Source organism: Nomascus leucogenys, chromosome 23, assembly GCF_006542625.1.
Source record: "Nomascus leucogenys isolate Asia chromosome 23, Asia_NLE_v1, whole genome shotgun sequence".
Classification (NCBI taxonomy): domain Eukaryota; kingdom Metazoa; phylum Chordata; class Mammalia; order Primates; family Hylobatidae; genus Nomascus; species Nomascus leucogenys.
This window is the reverse complement of record NC_044403.1, coordinates 32,293,243-32,314,444: the sequence shown is the minus strand read 5'-3', so window position 1 is coordinate 32,314,444 and position 21,202 is coordinate 32,293,243. Positions and strand designations below refer to the sequence as shown.

Here is a 21,202-nt window from a genome sequence, read left to right as displayed (position 1 = left end):
CTTTAGCCACTATCCTTGAATTGCTTTTCTTTTTACACAGGACGCAGCAGCTCTCCTGAATTACCAGCCAGTACCGTCTAGCTACCTACAGGACATCTCACTTTGATAACTCAAAGTACTTTAATTGTTCACTGTTTCTTCAGTGTTCCTGGTTTCCATTAATGATTTCATCTATTCAGTTGCCTGAGCAAAAAAAAAAAAAAGAAAATCAAGAAATAATCGTAATTCTTTCTGCCCTCACTTCCCATGTATAATCGTGTGTCTCTCCATCCTCCTTACCAGTATCCTAATTTAAATACTCTTACTGACAACACTCATTTCTCCTCTCAAATCCCTCTCCATTCACAAGTTGGATTGCTTTGTCTAAAATCCAGAATTCATCTTGTCACTTTTCATCTCCAAACTCAACAACTCCAAACATCTTTTTTAATTGCTGATTTGCTGCTTTGCTCTCCAGCTTCATCTTTCCTGCTTCTCCATATGATCTACAGAAGTTTTTGTGGTGACTTTAGTACACCACGATTTTTCTCACCTCTGAGCCATCACACATATTTCCTCTGTCCAGAATATTTTTGTACTCTGTTGCCCAAACCCATTCGTACAGTTTCATATATCCCCTTCCTGACTAAATTTCTACTCATCCTTCATTTAAATAAATATGAAGGATTAAATGTCACTTCTAGATAGCCTTTCCTAATCCCAAAAATTGGTGTGGTCAGCAGCAACTTGTACTTCCTTGTCAAACTTTTTGAAATTGCTTAATTGCCTTTTTCCCTCAAACTGTAAGTTACACAAAGGCAGGGACAGTTTCTCTTGTTTTCCCAGCTCCTAGAATAGTGGTTGGTGTATAGGAGGTGTGCAATAAATATCTGCTAAATGAATGAGTAAATAAATAAATGGATTCAAAAACCAATTTGTCTTGTGTGTCATTGCCTCATCCTACATTTATGCATGCCACATTTTGTTTGAGACTGTACCAGCATGTAACATACACAATATCCCTCCACTTGATTATAGCATCCACAAAAGTTAGTGTCCACTTACTCATAACCCCCAGCCTAAACCCACAGACTCTTTTGGAAATAGTTCTGTTTCAGTTGCCCTTTGTTGTGTGACAAATCACCTCAAAACTTAGTGGCGGAAAATAAAAACGACTAATGGCAATTCTGTGGGTTAGCAATCTGGTGGGTTTCATGGCCTCACCTGGGATCACTCATGCAATTAGAATCATCTGACAGCTTGACTGGTACGATGGTTAACTTTATGTGTCAATTTGGCTGGGCCATGGTGTTGCAGGAAGTCAGGGATCCCAAACAGAGGGACCGGCTGAAGCCATGGCAGAAGAACGTGGATTGTGAAGATTTCATGGACATTTATTAGTTCCCCAAATTAATACTTTTGTAATTTCTTATGCCTGTCTTTACTGCAATCTCTAAACATAAATTGCAAAGATTTCATGGACACTTATCACTTCCCCAATCAATACCCTTGTGATTTCCTATGCCTGTCTTTAATCTGTTAATCCTGTCAGCTGAGGAGGATGTATATTGCCTCAGGACCCTGTAATAATTGCATTAACTGCACAAATTGTACAGCATGTGTGTTTGAGCAATATGAAATCTGGGCACCTTGAAAAAAGAACAGGATAACAGCAATGTTTAGGAAGCAAGAGAGATAATCTTAAACTCTGACCGCTGGGGAGCCGGGTGGAATAGAGCCATATTTCTCTTCTTTCAAAAGCAAATGGGAGAAATATCGCTGAATTCTTTTTCTCAGCAAGGAACATCCCTGAGAAAGAGAATGCGCACCTGGGGGTAGGTCTCTGAACTGGCCCCCCGGGCATGGCCATATTTTATGGTCGAGGCTGCAGGGGTGAAATAGACCCCAGTCTCCCATAGCGCTCCCAGGCTTATTAGGAAGAGGAAATTCCCACCTAATAAATTTTGGTCAGAATGGTTGGTCTCAAAAACCCTGTCTCCTGATAAGATGTTATCAATGACAATGGTGCCTGAAACTTCATTAGCAATTTTAATTTCGCCTCGGTCCTGTGGTCCTGTGATCTCGCCCTGCCTCCACTTGCCTTGTGATATTCTATTACCCTGTTAAGTACTTGATGTCTGTCACCCACACCTATGTGCACACTCCCTCCCCTTTTGAAAATCCGTAATAAAAACTTGCTGGTTTTTGTGGCTTGTGGGGCATCACGGAACCTACCGACATGTGATGTCTCCCCCGGACGCCCAGCTTTAAAATTTCTCTCTTTTGTACTCTGTCCCTTTATTTCTCAAGCTGGCCGATGCTTAAGGAAAACAGAAAAGAGCCTACATGAATATCGGGGCAGATTCTCCGATACCATGGTGCCCAGATACATGGTCAAACATTCTACTGTTTGTTAGGGTACATTGCAATGAGATTAACAAATCAGGGGACTTTGAATAACGCAGGTTGCCCTCCATAATGTGAGTAGGCCTTATCCAATCAACTGAAGGCCTGAATAGAACAAAAGACTGAGCTTCCGTGAACAAGAAGGAATTTTGCCAGTAGATGGCTCTCAGACTTGAACTGTAGCATCACCTTTTCCCTGGTCTCCAGCCTGCCAACCCACCCTGCAGATTTTGGACTTGGAAGCTCTATAATCAAGTGAGCCAAGTCCTTAAAATAAATATCTTTATAAACACACACACACACACACACACACACACACACACACACACACACACACACAATCTTATTGGTTCTGTTTCTCTGGAGAACCCTGAATACATCTAGGGTTGGAGGGTTCAAGATGGCCTCACTCACGTGTCTGGCAGTTGGTACTGGCTATTGGCTGGGAAGTCTTAGTTCTCCACATGGCTTCTCATCTTCTTATGGTAGATGGAGCTTTTCCACTGCATGGTGGTCTTAGCATTCTAAGAAGATGAGAGTGGAAGCAAAGACCTAAAGCCTAGACTCCAAAATGTACAAGATGACGCCATCATGTTCTGTTGGTCAAAGCAAGTCATAAGACTACCCCAGATTCAAGAGGTGGGAAAATAAACTCCAATTTTTTATGAGAAGAGTGACAATGTCACATTACAAAGGGGTGTAGACACAGGAAGCTGTGATTCATAATAATTCCATACAATTATTATAATGATTTACATCCAGGTGCAGTGGCTCACGCATGTAATCCCAGCACTTTTTGAGGCCAAGGCAGGCAGATCACCTGAGGTCAGGAGTTTGAGACCAGCCTGGCCAACATGGCGAAACCCTGTCTCTATTAAAAATGTACGACAATTAGCCCAGGCGTGGTGGCAGGTGCCTGTAATCCCAGCTACCCAGGAGGCTGAGGCAGGAGAATTGCTTGAACCCAGGAGGTGGAAGTTGTAGTGAGCCGAGATCGTGCCACTGCACTCCAGCCTAGGCGACAAGAGTGAGACTCTGTCTCAAAAAAAAAAAAAATTATTTACAGCAAAGTCTTTGATTTTTACCACTTAAATCTGGAAAACTATATTATTCAGAAAAAGAAATAATGAAATTCCGAATAAAACAAGCCACTGATAATTCATTTTATTAAACATTCAATTAAAATGTAATGGTTTTGGTTTCAAATTAATAGAGGGTGAGAACCTGATAGAACCTCAGTATAAGCACAAATCCTTAAAAGCTTTGATTGGTCCTATTTATTTCCTGTTATTTTCTTCAGATTATACTTACCTATTTTATTTTAAACTGTCTCTCTAGTAGAATAGAAAATGTATAATGATTCTCAATCATTTTTATTTGTCACAGTACTTCTGAGAAATCTGTAGTGGTTGCTTACAACAGCAGAAGTCTGTAAGAGAAGACAGAATAGCAGCTGGGATTACAGGCACCCACCACCACGCTCAGCTAATTTTTGTATTTTTAGTAGAGACAGAGTTCTGCCATTTTGGCCAGGCTGGTCTCGAATTCCTGGCCTCCAGTGATCCACCTGCCTCGGCCTTCCAATATGCTGGGATTACAGGCATGAGCTGCTGCGCCCAGCCAATCTTGTCCTTGAATGGACTTTTTTACCCAGTCATGCTTTTGTAACATCATGCATTGGTCATTTAGAATAGAAGGGCAGTAAATATTAATATCTCTGGTGCGAACAGAAGAAAATTCTCTAGTTACAACCACCTCACATTCTGATGCTTCCCTCAGGGAGGGCACATGAACCCCACTCCCACCTCTCATGCTTACCCCTTTGAAAATCATTGTTGTAAAAATCCAAATTGTGTTTTATCAGCTTCTATGAGGGCATTCTGCACACACAATGTTAAACTGAGTCAATAGTATTTGGGTTTCTGGGCAGAACAATGGAGTACAACTGTAGTGTAAAAGGATCGTTTGCATTATTTAAACAATCCTTGAAAGAAACTTTTCAGAAAAAAAAATATTAAAGTATTATTTATCTGAAATTTATTATCCTGAGTGTTAAAATAGACTAAAATGAATACCTAGATCTGATAATCATTTGGCTAGACCATGGTCCCTGGATTTTTAAAAAATGCAATAAAATCTCACAAAATCAGATTAATTAAGGGAGGGTTAGTTTCAGAGAGGGAAAAGTCAGAATTACTGAATTCTTAAAGAAATGTCATTTTAATTCAAGAATAATTTCCACCAGTGATTCTCACACTGTTTTGGTCTCAGGACACCTTCGCTCTTAAAAATTATTGAGGCTAGGCACAGTGGCTCATACCTGTAATCCCAGCACTTTGGGAGACCGAGGTGGGCAGATCACTTGAGGTTAGGAGTTCGAGACCAGCCTGGCCAACATGGAGAACCCACATCTCTACTAAAAATGCAAAAATTAGCTGGGTGTAGTGGTGGGCACCTGTAATCCCAGCTACTTAGGAGGCTGAGGCAGGAGAATCGCTTGAACCTGGGTGGTGGAGGTTGCAGTGAGCCAAGATGGCACCACCGTACTCCAGCCTGGGCAACAGAGTAAGACTCTGTCTCACACAAAAAAAAAATTATTGAGAACCCCCAAAGTTCTTGTTTATATGCATAATATATATTGATGTTTACTACATTAGAAATTAAACCTAAGATGTTTAAAATATTTTATTTGTTTAAATATAAAACTTTTATATTTAAATACATCTTTAAAATAATAACTATATTTTCCAAAACAAAAAATTTGGTGAGAAGAGTGGCATTGGTTTACATTTTTTGTACTTTTTTTTTTAACATTTGGCTTAGCAGGATCGAGCTGGATTATCATATCTGTTTCTCCATTCAACCTGTTGTTACAATATGTTCTTTTGGTTGGCTGAAGAAAAACCAGCACCACACAAATATGCAGTTGGGAAAGGAAGAGCATTTTATTTATTTTTTATTTTTTATTTTCTTTGACACAGGGTGTCACTCTGTTGCCCAGTTGGAGTGCAGTGGCACAATCCCAGCTTACTGCAACTCTTGGGCTCAGGCAGTCCTCCTGCCTCAGCCTCCCAAGTAGCTAGGACCACAGGTGTGCATCATTATGCCCAGCTAATTAAAAAAAAATTTTTTTTTGTAGGCATGGGGTCTTGCTATGTTGCCTAGACTGATCTCAAACTCCTGGGCTCAGGGATCCTCCCACCTCGGCCTCCCAAAGTGCTGCGATTACAGGCATGAGCCAGCATGCATGGTGGAGAGAAGCACTTTAATAGCCTTCTCAGATAACTGTAATTTCTTAAAGGCTAACAATTTGGAATCTAAAACTTTATCAGTTAACTTTTTGTACTCTGTTACATTAAAATGGTAGTCGATCTTGTCCTTTTTTTTTTTTTTTTGAGACAGAGTCTTACCCTGTCCCCCAGGCTGGAGTGCAGTGGTGTGATCTCAGCTCATTGCAACCTCTGCCTCCTGGGTTCAAGCAATTCTCCTGCCTCAGCCTCCTGAGTAGCTGGGAATACAGGCACCCACCACCACGCTCAGCTAATTTTTGTATTTTTAGTAGAGACAGAGTTCTGCCATTTTGGCCAGGCTGGTCTCGAATTCCTGGCCTCCAGTGATCCACCTGCCTCGGCCTTCCAATGTGCTGGGATTACAGGCATGAGCCGCTGCGCCCAGCCAATCTTGTCCTTGAATGGACTTTTTTACCCAGTCATGCTTTTGTAACATCATGCATTGGTCATTTAGAAAATACTGGTTCACTGAGTTATACGGCTTTTCCTAATGTTGACACGTATTATTATATAATATCAAAAAAATTTACAAAAATATCACCATCAATTTATCAGGCAATTGGGAAGTTGTCAAACTCATGATGACAGAAACAAGTTTTCCAAAATTATAATTTTCACTTGAAATCTCAAATTTTATTATTGCCAACAAATACCATTAGTTGTTTTCATTGAAGAGATTGACTCACTTTGTTCATTTTCAAGAAAAGATCTGCCATATCTAAGTCTGAACAACCATAGTTTGTCTGTTAGTCCTTCTGGCGTTCTGTGAAAAAAGTGGCTAGTTGAGCTGGTATTATTTCCTTGAGAAAACCCTTTGTATGCAACTGAGTGCGTTATGTGTACTTCTTACTTCATCGCACAGACAAAAGACATATTTAAAGGTCTAGATTTATTACAATTAATAATTTTTATTCCTTTATGAAGGGCATTCTTAAACGAAACTGGCTTTCCCCAGTGAGTATATGTAATGAAGGCAATGACTCAAGTATGGTTTGGTGTCACCCATGATTCATGCTAAGGGACCAGCATTTTACCCACTGTTGCTTTTGTACCATCCATGCAAATGTCAATAGTGAACATGGCAAATGGCATCTTAGTATTACCACGGTCAATGCTGCTCTTGTTTAGCCCTTTCCCTCATACGAATTTCCACTGTGGCCTTCCAATGACCTTCAAGCATTGTTCTTATTTGATCCTTTGCCACCAGCGTGATTTTTAAAAATTATCAATTTGATGTTGTGTGATTGCGAGAGAGTGATGAATTGGAGAATGACTCTTTGGCATTGTAATGAATGATGATGCATTAATTTAGATACAGAATGGAAGAAGAGCAATCTAATGAGGGGAAGCAGCACACCTGTAGGGAGGAGCCTTATACATGCATTCAACATCTATTCCACATCTCTATGTGCCAGGCACTCTTCCAGATGCTGGATATATGACGGTGAACAACAAAAAAAGACAAAGTATCGGCTCTCATAGAGCTCACATTCTAGTGGAAAGGGAAGACAAAAGAATAAGCACAAGCTAATAAATATATACTATTTTAGGTGATGATAAGATCTTTTTTAAAGTGGAGAAAGTAAGGGGGACTGGGTGATCATCAAAGGGCTTACAGATTGGTGACATTTGTTTTTTGTTTTTAGTTTTCTGAGGCAGGTTTCATTCTGTCTCACCTAGGTTGAAGTGCAATGGCATCATCTTGGCTCACTGTAACCTCAAAGTTCTGGGCTCAAGTGATCCTCCCGCTTCAGCCTCCTGAGTACCTAGGACTACAGGTGTGTGCCACCACGCCTGGGTAATTTTGTTTCATTTTTCTATTTTCTGTAGAGAGAGGGTCTGGCTGTATTTCCCAGGTTGGTTGCAAACTTCTAAGCTCAAGCAATCCTATTGCCTTGGCCTCCTGAAGTGCTGGAATTACAGGCATGAGCCACTGCACCCAGCCAGATTGGTGACGTTTGAATAGAGGCTACTTTATAAAAATAAAAGAACAAATTGCTAAATGAATATCCAATCAGGAGGGATTACAGCTAGCCTTCCATATATGTGGGTTCCTCATTTAGAGAGTCTGACCAACTACAGAAAATATTTGAAAAAAACCCAATAAAAATAATAATAAATAATAAAAATAATACAGATTAAAAAAACAGTACAGGCCGAGTGTGGTGGCTCACGCCTGTAATCCCAGAACTCTGGGAGGCCGAGGTGGGTAGATCGCTTGAGGTCAGGAGTTCGACACCAGAGTGGCCAACATGGCGAAGCCCCATCTCTACTAAAAATACAAAAATTGGCTGGGCGTGGTGGTGCGTGCCTGTAGTCCCAGCCACTTGGGAGGCTAAGGCAAAAGAATCGCTTGAACCCAGAAGGCAGAGGTTGCAGTGGGCCGAGATCACACTACTGCACTCCAGCCTGGGTGACAGAGTGAGACTCTGTCTCAAAATAAATAAATAAATAAATAAAATAAAACAATACAGTAAATCAAGTGCAGTGGCGTCTGTAATCCCAGCTATTCAGGAGGTTCAGTCAGGAGGATTGCTTGAGCCCAGGGGTTTGAGTCCAGTCTGAGCAACACAGCAAGACCTTGTCTCTAAAAAATAAAAAATAAAAGAAAATAAACTGAAATACATTTTGAAATTTAAAAAAACCAATACACTGGCCAGGCGAGGTGGCTCACACCTATAATCCCAGCACTTTGGGAGGCCGAGGCGGGCAGATCACCTGAGGTCAGGAGTTCGAGACCAGCCTGGCCAACATGGTGAAACCCCATCTCTACTAAAAATACAAAAAATCAGCCGGGTGTGGTGGTGGATGCCTGTAATCCCAGCTACTTGGGAGGCTGAGCCCGGAGAATCGCTTGAACCTGGCAGGCAGAGATGGCAGTGAGCTGAGATTGTGCCACTGCACTCCAGCCTGAGAGACACAGCAAGACTCCCTCTTGAAAAAAAAAAAAAAAAAAAGGAAAAGGAAGAAAAACAACTATTTACATTGTATTAGGTATTATAAGTAATCTATAGACGTTTTGGAGTATATGGGAGGGTGTGCATAGGTCATATGCAAATAGTATGCCATTTATGTAAGGGACTTGAGCATCTATGCCTTTTGGTACCCAGGAATTGCCTGGCACCAATCCCTAGCAGATACTGGGCAAGGGACAATGGTATTTCCAATTAGGGAGATAAGTCAAGATTTTACAAAAGTGGTAGTATTTGAGTTGGCCCTTGTAAGAATTTTGAGTGAAGATTCATTGAAAGGGCCAATTCAGATAAAAGGAAGAGTGTGAACTGAAGCTGGAAAGTACATCCTGTGTTCAGGAGATGACCATCAATTTCTTTTAACAGAGACAAATGGGGGTAGATAGTTGCAGTCTTCGAATGCCATATTACTAGCTGAACTTCATTCTCTAGTCTGTGGGGAGTCATCAAAGGTTTATAAGCAGGAGTGTGACAGACCCGGAATTGAGCTTAAAAAAAAAAAATCACTTTTTTTTTTTTTTTTTGAGACAGAGTCTCGCACTGTAACCCAGGCTGGAGTGCAACAGCGTGATCTCAGCTCACTGCAACCTCCACTTCCCGAGTTCAAGCAATTCTCCTGCCTCAGCCTCCTGAGTAGCTGGGATTACAGACATGTGCCACATGTAACCACACCCAGCTAATTTTTGTATTTTTACTAGAGATGGGGCTCATGCCTGTAATCCCACCACTTTGGGAGGCTAAGGCGGGTGGATCACGAGGTCAGGAGTTCAAGACCAGCGTGGACAAAAATCACCTTTTATAGAATGGATTGGAGGCAAGAACACCCAGTTAGAAGTCTATGGTAATAGTCCAAGTGAAAGGTAATAAGACACATAGTGGAAATAAATAGGAAGATATATATGAAGACAGGCTCATCATGACTTGATTTTTTAAAAATTGCAGGGGCTAAAAGAAAGGAAATAGACAAAGATACTGAGCCAAGATGTTTGGGAAGATCTTAACGTAATTAACAGAGGAAATCACACGGGCACAAAAAGCAGGTTTGGGAGTGCAGGCATAACTTGGAGATGTTGCAGGTTCAGTTCCAGACCACCATAATAAAGTGAATATCACCATAAAGCAAATTGCTCGAAATTTTTGGTTTCCTGGTGCATAAAAAAAGCTATGTGTTTACACTATACTGTAGTCTAGTGCATTATTTCTAGTTTGCATTATTTCTTTTAAAAAAAAGTACATGCCTTAATTTTTTTTTTTTTTTTTTTTTTTTTGAGACAGAGTCTCGCTCTGTCGCCCAGGCTGGAGTGCAGTGGCACCATCTCTGCTAACTGCAAGCTCCACCTCCTGGGTTCACGCCATTTTCCTGCCTCAGCCTCCCGAGTAGCTGGGACTACAGGCGCCCACCACCGTGCCCAGCTAATTTTTTGTATTTTTAATAGAGACAGGGTTTCACCGTGTTAGCCAGGATGGTTTCGATCTCCCGACCTCATGATCCGCCCGCCTTGGCCTCCCAAAGTGCTGGGATTACAGGTGTGGGCCACCGCGCCCGGCTGCCTTAATTTAAAATACTTTTTTTTTTTTTTTTTTTGAGACTGAGTCTTGCTCTGTCACCCAGGCTGGAGTGCAGTGGCGCGATCTCGGCTCACTGCAAGCTCCGCCTCCCGGGTTCACGCCATTCTCCTGCCTCAGCCTCCCGAGTAGCTGGGACTACAGGCGCCCGCCACCACGCCCGGCTAATTTTTTGTATTTTTTGTAGAAACGGGGTTTCACCGTGTTAGCCAGGATGGTCTCGATCTCCTGACCTCGCGATCTGCCCGCCTCGGCCTCCCAAAGTGCTGGGATTACAGGCTTGAGCCACCGCGCCCAGCCCACTTTCTTTACTTATTCGTAAGAAGCAACTTTTCATCCACAGTTTCATCATGAGGTTGCATCAATTCAGTCACATCTTCAGGTTCCACTTTTTTTTTTTTTTGAGACAGAATCTTGCTCTGTTGCCTAGGCTGGACTGCAGTGGCGCGACCTGGGCTCACTGCAACCTCCGCCTCCTGGGTTCAAGCGATTCTCCTGCCTCAGCTCCACTTCTAATTCTAGTTCTCTTGCTACTTCCACAGCATCTGCAGTTATTTCCTCCATGAAGTCTTGAACCCCCTCAAAGACATCCAAGAGGATTGGAATTAACTTCTTCCAAACTCCTGTTATTATTGATATTCTGACCTCCTCCCATAAGTCACTAATGTTCTTTTTAAATTTTTTTCATTAAATATATTTTTACTTTTTTTTTTTTTTTTTTGAGACATAGTCTTGCTCTGTCACCCAGGCTGGACTGCAGTGGCACAATCTCGGCTCACTGCAACCTCGGTCTCCTGGGCTCAAGCAATCCTCCCACCTCAGCCTCCCAAGTAGCTAGGTGCATGCCACCACACCTGGCTAGTTTTTGTATTTTTTTGTAGAGACAACGTTTTCCATGTTACCCAGGCTTGTCATGCACTCCTGAGCTTAAGTGATCCACCCACATTGGCCTTCCAAAGTGCTGGGTTTACAGGTGTGAGCCATCTCACCAGACCAAGTCACAAATGATCTTAAGGACATCTAGAATGGTGGTGAGTCCTTTCCAGAAGGTTTTCGATTTACTTTGCACAGATCCATCAGAGAAATCACTATCTCTGGCAGCTATAGCCTTATGAAGTATTTCTTTTTTTTTTTTTTGAGACGGAGTTTCACTCTTGTTGCCCAAGCTGGAGTGCAATGGCAGGATCTCAGTTCACTGCAACCTCCGCCTCCTGGGTTCAAGTGATTCTCCTGCCTCAGCCTCCCAAGTAGCTGGGACTACAGGCGTGCGCCATCACGGCCGGCTAATTTTGTATTTTTAGTAGAGACGGGGGTTTCTCCATGTTGGCCAGGCTGGTCTCGATCTCCTGACCTCGTGATCCGCCCACCTCAGCCTCCCAAAGTGCTGGGATTACAGACGTGAGCCACCGTGCCTGGCCTGAAATATATTTTTTAATAAGATCTGAAAGTCAAAATGACTCCTTGATCCATGAGCTGCAGAATGTCTGTTGTGTTTGCAAGCATGAAAGCAACATTTATCTGTTTGCATACCTCCACCAGAGCTCTTGGGTGACCAGTTGCATTGTGAGTGAGAAGTTAATATTTTGAAAGAAATCCTTTTTTTCCTGAGCAGTAGGACTTAAAATAAAACATAAATAAAACGATGGACTTAAAATACTCAGTTAACCATGCTATAAACATACATGCTCTCGTCCAGGTTTTGTTGTTCCATTTATAGAGCACAGGCAGACTATATCTAGCATAATTCTTTTTTTTTTGAGATGGAGTTTCACTCTGTTACCCAGGCTGGAGTGCAGTGGCACGACCTCGGCTCACTGCAACCTCCACCCTCCGGGTTCAAATGATTCTCCTTACTCAGCCTCCTGAGTAGCTGGGACTACAGGTGCCTGCCACCGTGCCCGGCTAATTTTTTGTATTTTTAGTAGAGATGGGGTTTCACCATCTTGGCCAGGCTGGTCTTGAACTCCTCACCTCGTGATCCACCCACCTCAGCCTCCCAAAGTGCTGGGATTACAGGCGTGAGCCACCGCGCCCAGCCTTAGCATAATTCTTAAGGGCTCTAGGATTTTAGGGATGTAAATGAGCACTGGCTTCAGCTTAAAGTCACCAGTTGCATTAGCCCCTAACATGAGAGTCAGTCTGTTCTTAGAAGCTGTGAAGCCAGGTATTGACTTCTCTCTAGCTACGAAAGTACTACTTGGCATCTTCTTCCAATAAAAGGCTGGTTCATATATATCGAAAGTCTGTAGTTTAGTGTAGCCACCTTAATCAATTACCTTAGTTAGCTCTTCTGAATAACTTGCTGCAGCATCTACATTAGCACTTGCTGCTTCACCTTGCACTTTTAAGTAGTGGAAATAGCTCCTTTCCTTAAACCTCATGAACCAGCGTCCGCTAGCTTCCACCTTTTCTTCTGCAGCTTCCTCACCTGTCTCAGCCTTCATTTTATTGAAGAGTTAGGACTTTGCTCCAGATTAGGCTTTGGCTTGAGGGAATGTTGTGGCTGGTTTGATCTTCTATCCAGACCACTCAAACTTTCTCCATATCAGTAATGTCTGTTTCACTTTCTTATCATTTGTGTGTTTACTGGAGTAACACTTTTAATTTCCTTCAAAAACTTTTCCTTTGCATGCACAACTTGGCTAACTTTGGTGCAAGAAGACTGGCTTTCATCCTCTCTCGGCTTTCAACATGGCTTCTTCACTGAGCTTAATCATTTTCAGCTTTTTATTTAAAGTAAGAGATGTGTGACTCTTCCTTTCACTTGAACCCCCACTGTAGGGTTGTTAATTGGTCTAATTTCAATATTGTTGTATCACAGGAATAAGGAGGCAAGAAGAGAGGGAGAAAGGCAGGGAGACTGCTGGTCTGTGGAGCAGTCAAAACATCCACAACATTTATGAATTAAGTTTGCCATCTTATATGGGCATGGTTCATGGTGCCCTTAAACAATTATAATAGTAATATAAAAGATAACAGATCAGCATAACATATACAATAATTATGAAAAAGTTTGAAATATTGTGAAAATTACCAAATGTGGTGAAGAGACACACAGTAAGCCTGTGCTGTAGGAAAAATGGCGCAGATAGATTTGGTTCCATGCAGAGTTGCCACAAACCTTACGTTTGTAAAAACAGTTACCTGCGAAGCCCAGTAAAGGAAAGTGCGAGCCTGTAGCAGATGCACGTTCCATTTAGACATCCTTAGGACTCACATCAGCGAAGGGCCCCAGCTTTTCCATACCAGTAGCTGCAATTCTGAGATGAAAGTGCTTTTTCCCCCACCTTTACACCTTGCTTTCTGGAAAGATAAGACCATAATGGATTTTGAACTTGCTTTGATCATTAAAGCCCAATATCTTACATTTCTCCGGAAAAGGAAGCAGTGTCTGCTATGGAACAAATAGTAGAATTTTAATACATAATCCCCTGACCGTAGAAACAACCTCAGGTCCTATCCTGGTTCTAGGTCACCCGGTCATGGAAGAGAAGAAACTTTTCTTAGAATCTTTATCTTCCTGAGACAAGCTTGGAAATTACAACATATTTGTACCATGAACGCGAAGTACCTGAGCTCAAAGCAGTTGAGCAATCTTAAATGGGGGTGCCCGAAAGTGGTGCGTTCTGACCCCAAACGTCACACTACCCGTACCTGGAGGGGCGGGTTGCGGCCCAGCTGCATCGCCCCGCGCAGAGCTGCATGCAGAAGAAAACTACATTTCCCAGAGACCTCTGCGCGGTCAGGAGCACCGCGAGGAGGGGCGAGATGGGGCGGGCCTCTGTGTGAAGGCCCTTCCCATTGGTGCGCAGTCCAAAGGGCCGTATAAACTTCTTCGCGATTGCACGGATTTAGGGACGTTCAGTGGCGCCGCGACGCTCCTTGGTTTGACTTTTGTTTTTCCGTTGAGTTCCGTGACTCGGAGTTTTAGTGTGTCGTGAGTATAGAGTTTCGGGTTTGGGGTGAAGGGGTTAGGTAAGAGGCCTTGGGAAGAAAATCTGGTGAGGGAGAAGTAACTGCGGAAGCAGTGCGGAGGGGAGGGACGTGAGCCTGAATGTGGTGTCCGTGGAGGGGCTGGGGACCGGAGGAGGGAAGTTCGAATGTGCAAAGGGAGAGACCTCAGGAGTGCTGGAGGGTTGGGACCTGGAGCAGGGAGGGAGTCGAGAATGGGATGAAGTGGAAAAAGGAGTACAGGATTCGGACGCCCTGGAGATGGGTTCCGGTATACGCTCACCCCACGCTGGCCTAGCTCTCAGTTTCCTCATTTGTAAAATAAGGGATAATGAAAATACTTAGCAGTTGTTGGGATAATAAAATAAATTTCACACATTTGTCACATGGCTAAAAGAAAAAAATTCAAAGTGCTACACAAATGTTAATTGTTAGTAGACAAGCTATAAGAATATATCTAAGCAAGGATTTTGGAGGTGCAGAGACGCTAGCTGAAACCCGTTAATTTACCTATAAACAAAGGCATTGTTCCTTTGGAAGAGGCAATGAAGAGTAAGACGCGGTTTCTATCTGTAGGGAGCTAGCATGGGAGAAACCATAGCAATAAAGCACTCTAATACGTTGACTTGTAGAGAATTTCAAAGGCAGTTCTTTTGCAGTTAGATCATTTTTGCTAAATCATTTTGGATGGGGAGACTCAGGAAAGAGAAGAAGGAGGTGGTATTTAAGATGAGTTTTCATGTACAGACTAGATTTTGTTAAGTGAAATTATGAGGGTTGTGGAGGGAGTTGTGTTCCAGCTAGAGGGAAGCTCATGAACAAAGGTATGGAGGCAGGGAAGTTATCTATCTGGAAACGGTACATTTAGGAGAGTAGAGGGAAATAAGGCAGGAAAGTTAGGTTTGGCCCTTATGTAGAAAGCCATGAATTCTAGGCTAACAAATTGGATTTAATGCTTAGGCTATGAGGTGCTACTGATGTATTTTATTAAAGAAAATGGTCCAGGAGAGGCAAGGAGTGGGTATAACCGTTAAGGTGTTGTAGTGGTATGGGTAAGAAGTATTGAGACTCTGAATTAACATGGTCATTGTGGAGATAAAATATACAAGATATTCATATGGTTAGACAGGACGTTCAGGAGAATGAGTGATCAGATGATGGATTTAAGTTGCCAACTCCCGGTTGCTTGGAAACGCTGAATTAGTAACTAAAATAGGAAAGTCAGAAGGGGCATGTTTGGATAAAAAGATGATGTGTTAGGTTTAGGAAATGTTAGCTTTGAGATGCTAAAAAAAAATACCTAACTTGAATGATTTCTTTTTTAAGTTAAACGTTTCAAATGCCAGTGGGACTACAGGTGAAAATGTCCAGTACATTTTTGTTTATTCAAATTAAGAGGTTGAAAGAGATGTCGTTTATTTATTCAACATGTAATCGTTACTTACTGTATGCCATGTAGTGTTTTAGATGACAGAGTTAATAATAAAAACAGGAGGAATAAAGATGTTCCCAAAGAAATGGTTAGAGGAAATGATAAAGAAAGTTAAAGACAGAACCTTTGAGCCAAGGGAGTAAAATTGTCCATAATAATAATAGTCCACGTTTACTGGGTGCTTATACATGTGTCAAACACTGTCACTCGGCTCTATATTCATTATGTCATTTAATCCGTACACCAACCTATGACATAGAAGTAACTGAAATTTAGAGAGGGTAACTTGCCTGAGGTACACAGCTAATAAGAGGCAGGGCTTTGACTCAAACCCCAGTCTGATATCAGAGCCCACATTCTCAACTACAAAGCAATATTTATTTTTATTTTTTATTTTTCCAGGTAAGGTCTCACTCTGTCACCTAGGCTGGAAAGCAGTGGGGCAATCTCAGCTCACTGCAGCCTCTGCCTCCCAAGCTCAAGCAATCCTCCTGCCTCAGCCTCCTGAATAGCTGGGAATACAGGCACACGCCACCACTCCCAGCTAATTCTGTAATTTTTGTAGAGACAGGGTTTCACCATGTTGCCCAGGCTGGTCTCAAACTCCTGACCTCCAGCAGTCCATTCACTTTGGCCTCCCAAAGTGCTGGCATTACAGGCATGAGCCACTGTGCTGGCCTATTTTAATTTTTTTTTGAGACAGGGTCTTGCTCTATTGTCCAGGCTAGAGTGCAGTGACACGATCACTGCTCACTACAGCCTTGAACCCCCAGGCTGAAGTGATCCTCGCACCAAGCAGGTGGGACTACAATGCCACTGTGCCCAGCTAATTTTTAAAATTTAGGTAGAGACAGGGTCTTGCCATGGCCTGGCCATGCCAAGGCCCAGCCCCAAAGCGATATATTTTTAAAAGGTAGTTGGCACTACCAGACACGGTGGCTCACGCCTGTAATCCCAACACTGGGAGGCAGAGGTGGGTGGATCATCTGAGGTCAGGAGTTCGAGACCAGCCTGGCCAACATGGCAAAACCCTGTCTTTACTAAAAATACAAAAAAAAATTAGCCAGCCACAGTGGCAGGTGCTTGTAATCCCAGCCACTGGGGAGGCTGAGTCAGGAGAATCACTTGAACCCAGGAGGTGGAGGTTGCAGTGAGCCAAGATCATGCCACTGCACTCAAGCTTGGGCTGAACAGAGTGAGACTCTGTCTCAATAAATAAATAAATAAATAAATAGGTAGTTGGCACCATCTAATTAAGAATACAAGTGAAGGAGTAACTATTGGACGGAGGAGGATAGAAACAGAAAAGAGCAATTGAATTTATTAATTTGGATGTCTGCTGACCAATAAGAGCTTGGTTAGATGTCATAGTAGAAGCCCGAGGCCTGGCTCAGTGGCTCATGCCTGTAATCTCAGCACTTTGGAAAGCTGAGGGAGGAGGATTGTTTGAGTCCAGGAGTTCAAGGCCAGCCTGGGCAACATAGCAAGGCCCTATCTTGCAGCCAGAGAGGTGAGTGTAGACCACTTTTTGTAGACGTTTGCAACAGTGATAGTCACTATGAAGGAGAAGTGGGATTGCAGGTTGTCAGAAGTGTCTTTCAAAGCTTCAAATTACTTTTTTTTTTTTTTTTTGAGATGGAGTTTTGCTTTCGTTGCCCAGGCTGGAGTGCAATGGCGCAATCTTGGCTCACCACAACCTCCGCCTCCTGGGTTCAAGCGATTCTCCTGCCTCAGTCTCCTGAGTAGGTGGGATTACAGGGATGCACCACCATGCCCAGCTAATTTTGTATTTTTAGTAGAGACAGGGTTCCTCCATGTTGGTCAGGCTGGTCTTGAACTCCTGACCTCAGGTGATCTGCCCGCCTTGGCCTCCCAAAGTGCTGGGATTACAGGCATGAGCCACTGTGCCCAGCTGCTTCAAATTACTCTTAATTTCACTTGAAACAGTGAAATTTAACTTTAAGTTGTCACCCATATCCATAGAATGGAATTTTATTCAGCCACAAAAAGGGATGAAGTACTGATACATGGTACCACATAGTTGAACCTTGAAAACATTATGCTCAGTGAAAGAAGCCAGTCACAAAAGACCATATACTATGTGATTCCATTTATAGGAAAGTCCAGAATAGGGAAATCTGTAGAGACAGTAGGTTAGTGGTTGCTTAGGACTGGGAGGCAGGGATAATAGCTGAAGGACACAGGGTTTTTTCTTGAAGTGATGAAACTTCTAAAATGGCCTCTGGTGATAGGAACACATATCTGTGAATATGCTAAAAATCATTGAATTGTACACGTTGAATGAATTTAATGGTATATACAAATTACGTTCCATAAAGCTATTTTTTTTAAAAAGTGTTACCCATAATCCTACCATGCCAATCCAATAACTTTATTTTCTAGGTTATTTGGACAAGAGGCAAACTGACCCAATTTGGAGAAGTATTTTGGAAAGAGGTGAGTTTGGAGGAGGACAGTAATCTTTTAAAGGAGAGAATTAGAAGAAGAAAGATGGCGTACTTGAAGGGTTGGCTGTAGAAGAAGGCAAATCAGATGAGAGAAGCAGAAACAGATTTTTAAATCTAGATTGAATCGACTGGCCAGCAGAAGAAAAGGATGTTCAAGAGTCTTTCAAATTCATATTGAGAGTTATATATATAGGTATATACACACTTACTATGAGCCAGGCACTGTTTATGTTACAGGGGATACAGCAGTGAACACAATAGATAAAAACCCACTGCCCTTAGTGAGTTTGCATATTCCAGTGTGCAGAGACAGACATTCACATTAAATATTAGATGGTTATAAGTGTTCCACTTTTTTTTTTTTTTTTTGAGAGAGGGTCTCACTCTGTCACCCCAGCTGGACTGCAGTGGCGTGATCATGGCTCACTGCAGCCTTGACCCCCCGGTGCAGGCGATCCTCTTACCTCAGCCGCCTGTTTAACTAGGACTACAGACATGTGCCACCACATCTGGCTAATTTTTTGTAGAGACAGGGTTTTGCCATGTTGCCCAGGCTGGTCTCAGACTCCTGGACTCAAGCAATCTATCTGCCTTGGCCTCCCAAATTGCTGAGATTACAGGCGTGAGCCACTTCAACTAGCCAAGGTTATAAGTGTTAATGGAGAAAAGTAAAACAGAGAAGAGGGATGAGGTTGGTAGAGTGGTCAGGGAAGACTTCATCAAGAAAGTAACATTTTAGCCCTGAAGGAGGAGAGGGAGTAAGCCACATAGATAAATGGGGAAAGAACATCATAGCAAAGAGAACTACAGGTACAGGGACTCTGAAGTAGAAATGTGCCTGTCACGTTTGAAGAACAGCAAAGAGGCCAGTGTTTTTGCAGCAGTGAACAAGGATAAGAGTAGTAGGTGAGGTCACAGAAGTAATGACGTTGGCCAGATCATACAGGACCTTGTAGGCAATTTTAAAGACCTTGACCCTCTGAGTAAGATGAAAAGTCATTGGAGGCTTTTGGGCAGAGAAGTTTTGTGTTTTGACATACATATATTAATGTGTTGAGAATCACTGGAAAGGATAAGGTTAAAAATGGAACAGGGGGGCCAGGCGTGGTGACTCATGCCTGTAATCCCAGCACTTTGGGAGGCCAAGGCAGGTGGATCACCTGATGTCAGGAGTTCAAGACCAGCCTGGCCAACATGGTGAAACCCCATCTCTACTAAAAATACAAAAATTAGCCAGGCTTGGTGGTGTGTGCCTATAATCCCAGCCACTCAGGAGGCTGAGGCAGGAGAATCACTTGAACTCGGGAGGCGGAGGTTGCAGTGAGCCAAGATTGCACCATTGCACTCCAGCCTGGATGACAGAGCAAGACTTTGTCTCCACAAAAAAAAAAAAAAAAGAAGTGGAACAGGGAGACCAGTTAAGAGAACGTTGTCATCTGGGCAAGAGATAACAGTGGGTTGGAAGCCAAGTGCAGTGACTCATGCCTATAATCCTATTACTTGTGTGGCTGAGGGGAGAGGATTGATTGAAGCCAGGAGTTTGAGACAAGCATAGGCAACAAAGCGAGACCCTGTATCTAAAAAAAACAAAAGTGTGGCCGGGCGCGGTGGCTCACGCCTGTAATCCCAGCACTTTGGGAGGCTGAGGCGGGCGGATCACGAGGTCAGGAGATCAAGACCATCCTGGCTAACACGGTGAAACCCCATCTCTACTAAAAAAATACAAAAAATTAGCCGGGCGTGGTGGCAGGCGCCCGTAGTCCCAGCTACTCGGGAGGCTGAGGCAGGAGAATGGCGTGAACCCGGGAGGCGGAGCTTGCAGTGAGCCGAGATCGTGCCACTGCCCTCCAGCCTGGGCAACAGAGCGAGACTCCGTCTCAAAAAAAACAAAAACAAAAACAAAAAAAACAAAAGCAAAAACAGTGGGCTGGACCAGGGCAATGAGGGCATAGGTGATAAGTAGTTGTCAGATTCTAGGTATTTTGATGAGCTATAGCCAGTGGGATTTGCTAGTGGGTTGTGTGTGGCATGTAAGACAAAGACAGGAGTAAAATTTCTCCAACCAAGTTTGTTTGTTTGTCATAAACAACTAGCAGCATAGAATTAGTATTTACTGGAATGTAGAACTCTGAGAGAAGAGCAGGTTTTTGTGGTGGGAGGTATGTATCAGGAGCTCAGTTTTACACTTGGCGAGCCTGGGAGACCTGCTGGACGTCCACATGGAGGGACGGAGTAGGCAGTTAGATGTGTGAGTCTAGAGTGGAGGGCAGAGTAAGGACTGAGGCATCAGTTTGAAAACTACTAATGTGTACATGCTATTTAAAACTGTGAGACTTCAGGAGGTCACCAAGGCAATGAGTAATGACCAGTAAGAAAAGGGGACAACCAGGAAGAGGTGTCCTGGAAGCCAAACAAAGAAAGCTTTGAAGGAGTCAGGGAGAGAGGCACTGTGGGGTTCTGAGCAGGAAAATGGTATATGGAAGTAACAGTGGTGATTCTCTCTTTTCATACTTTTATACAAAATTCTTTCCCAAAGGACTGAAGAATTTTTTTTTTTTTTTTTTTTTTTTTTGAGACGGAGTCTCGCTCTGTCGCCCAGGCTGGAGTGCAGTGGTGCAATCTCGGCTCACTGCAAGCTCCACCTCCCGGGTTCACGCCATTCTCCTGCCTCAGCCTCCCGAGTAGCTGGGACTACGGGCGCCTGCCACCACGCTTGGCTAATTTTTTGTATTTTTTTTTTTTTTTTTTGAGACGGAGTCTCGCTCTGTCGCCCAGGCTGGAGTGCAGTGGTGCACTCTCGGCTCACTGCAAGCTCCACCTCCCAGGTTCACGCCATTCTCCTGCCTCAGCCTCTCCGAGTAGCTGGGACTACAGGCGCCCACCACCACGCCCGGCTAATTTTTTGTATTTTTAGTAGAGACGGGGTTTCACCCTGGTCTCGATCTCCTGACCTCGTGATCCGCCCACCTCGGCCTCCCAAAGTGCTGGGATTACAAGCGTGAGCCACCGCGCCCGGCCAATTTTTTGTATTTTTAGTAGAGATGGGGTTTCACCGTGTTATCCAGGATGGTCTCAATCTCCTGACCTTGTGATCCACCCACCTCAGCCTCCCAAAGTGCTGGGATTACAGGCGTGAGC

General features: G+C 43.2%; 1 protein-coding gene across 2 annotated transcripts in view; it reads left to right on the top strand.

Annotated features, from left to right (window-relative positions):
* The first annotated feature begins 14,013 nt into the window (after positions 1-14,013).
* Positions 14,014-21,202, top strand: part of CCDC77 (coiled-coil domain containing 77) — a 41,100-nt gene continuing 33,911 nt past the window's right edge. The window contains exons 1-2 of one of the 2 annotated variants that reach the window (XM_030805011.1): positions 14,014-14,150; positions 18,000-18,053. The gene's annotated coding sequence lies outside the window, so the exon portion shown is untranslated. The remainder of the gene's footprint in view (positions 14,151-17,999; positions 18,054-21,202) is intronic. The other variant, XM_003273669.3, reaches the window with a different exon arrangement.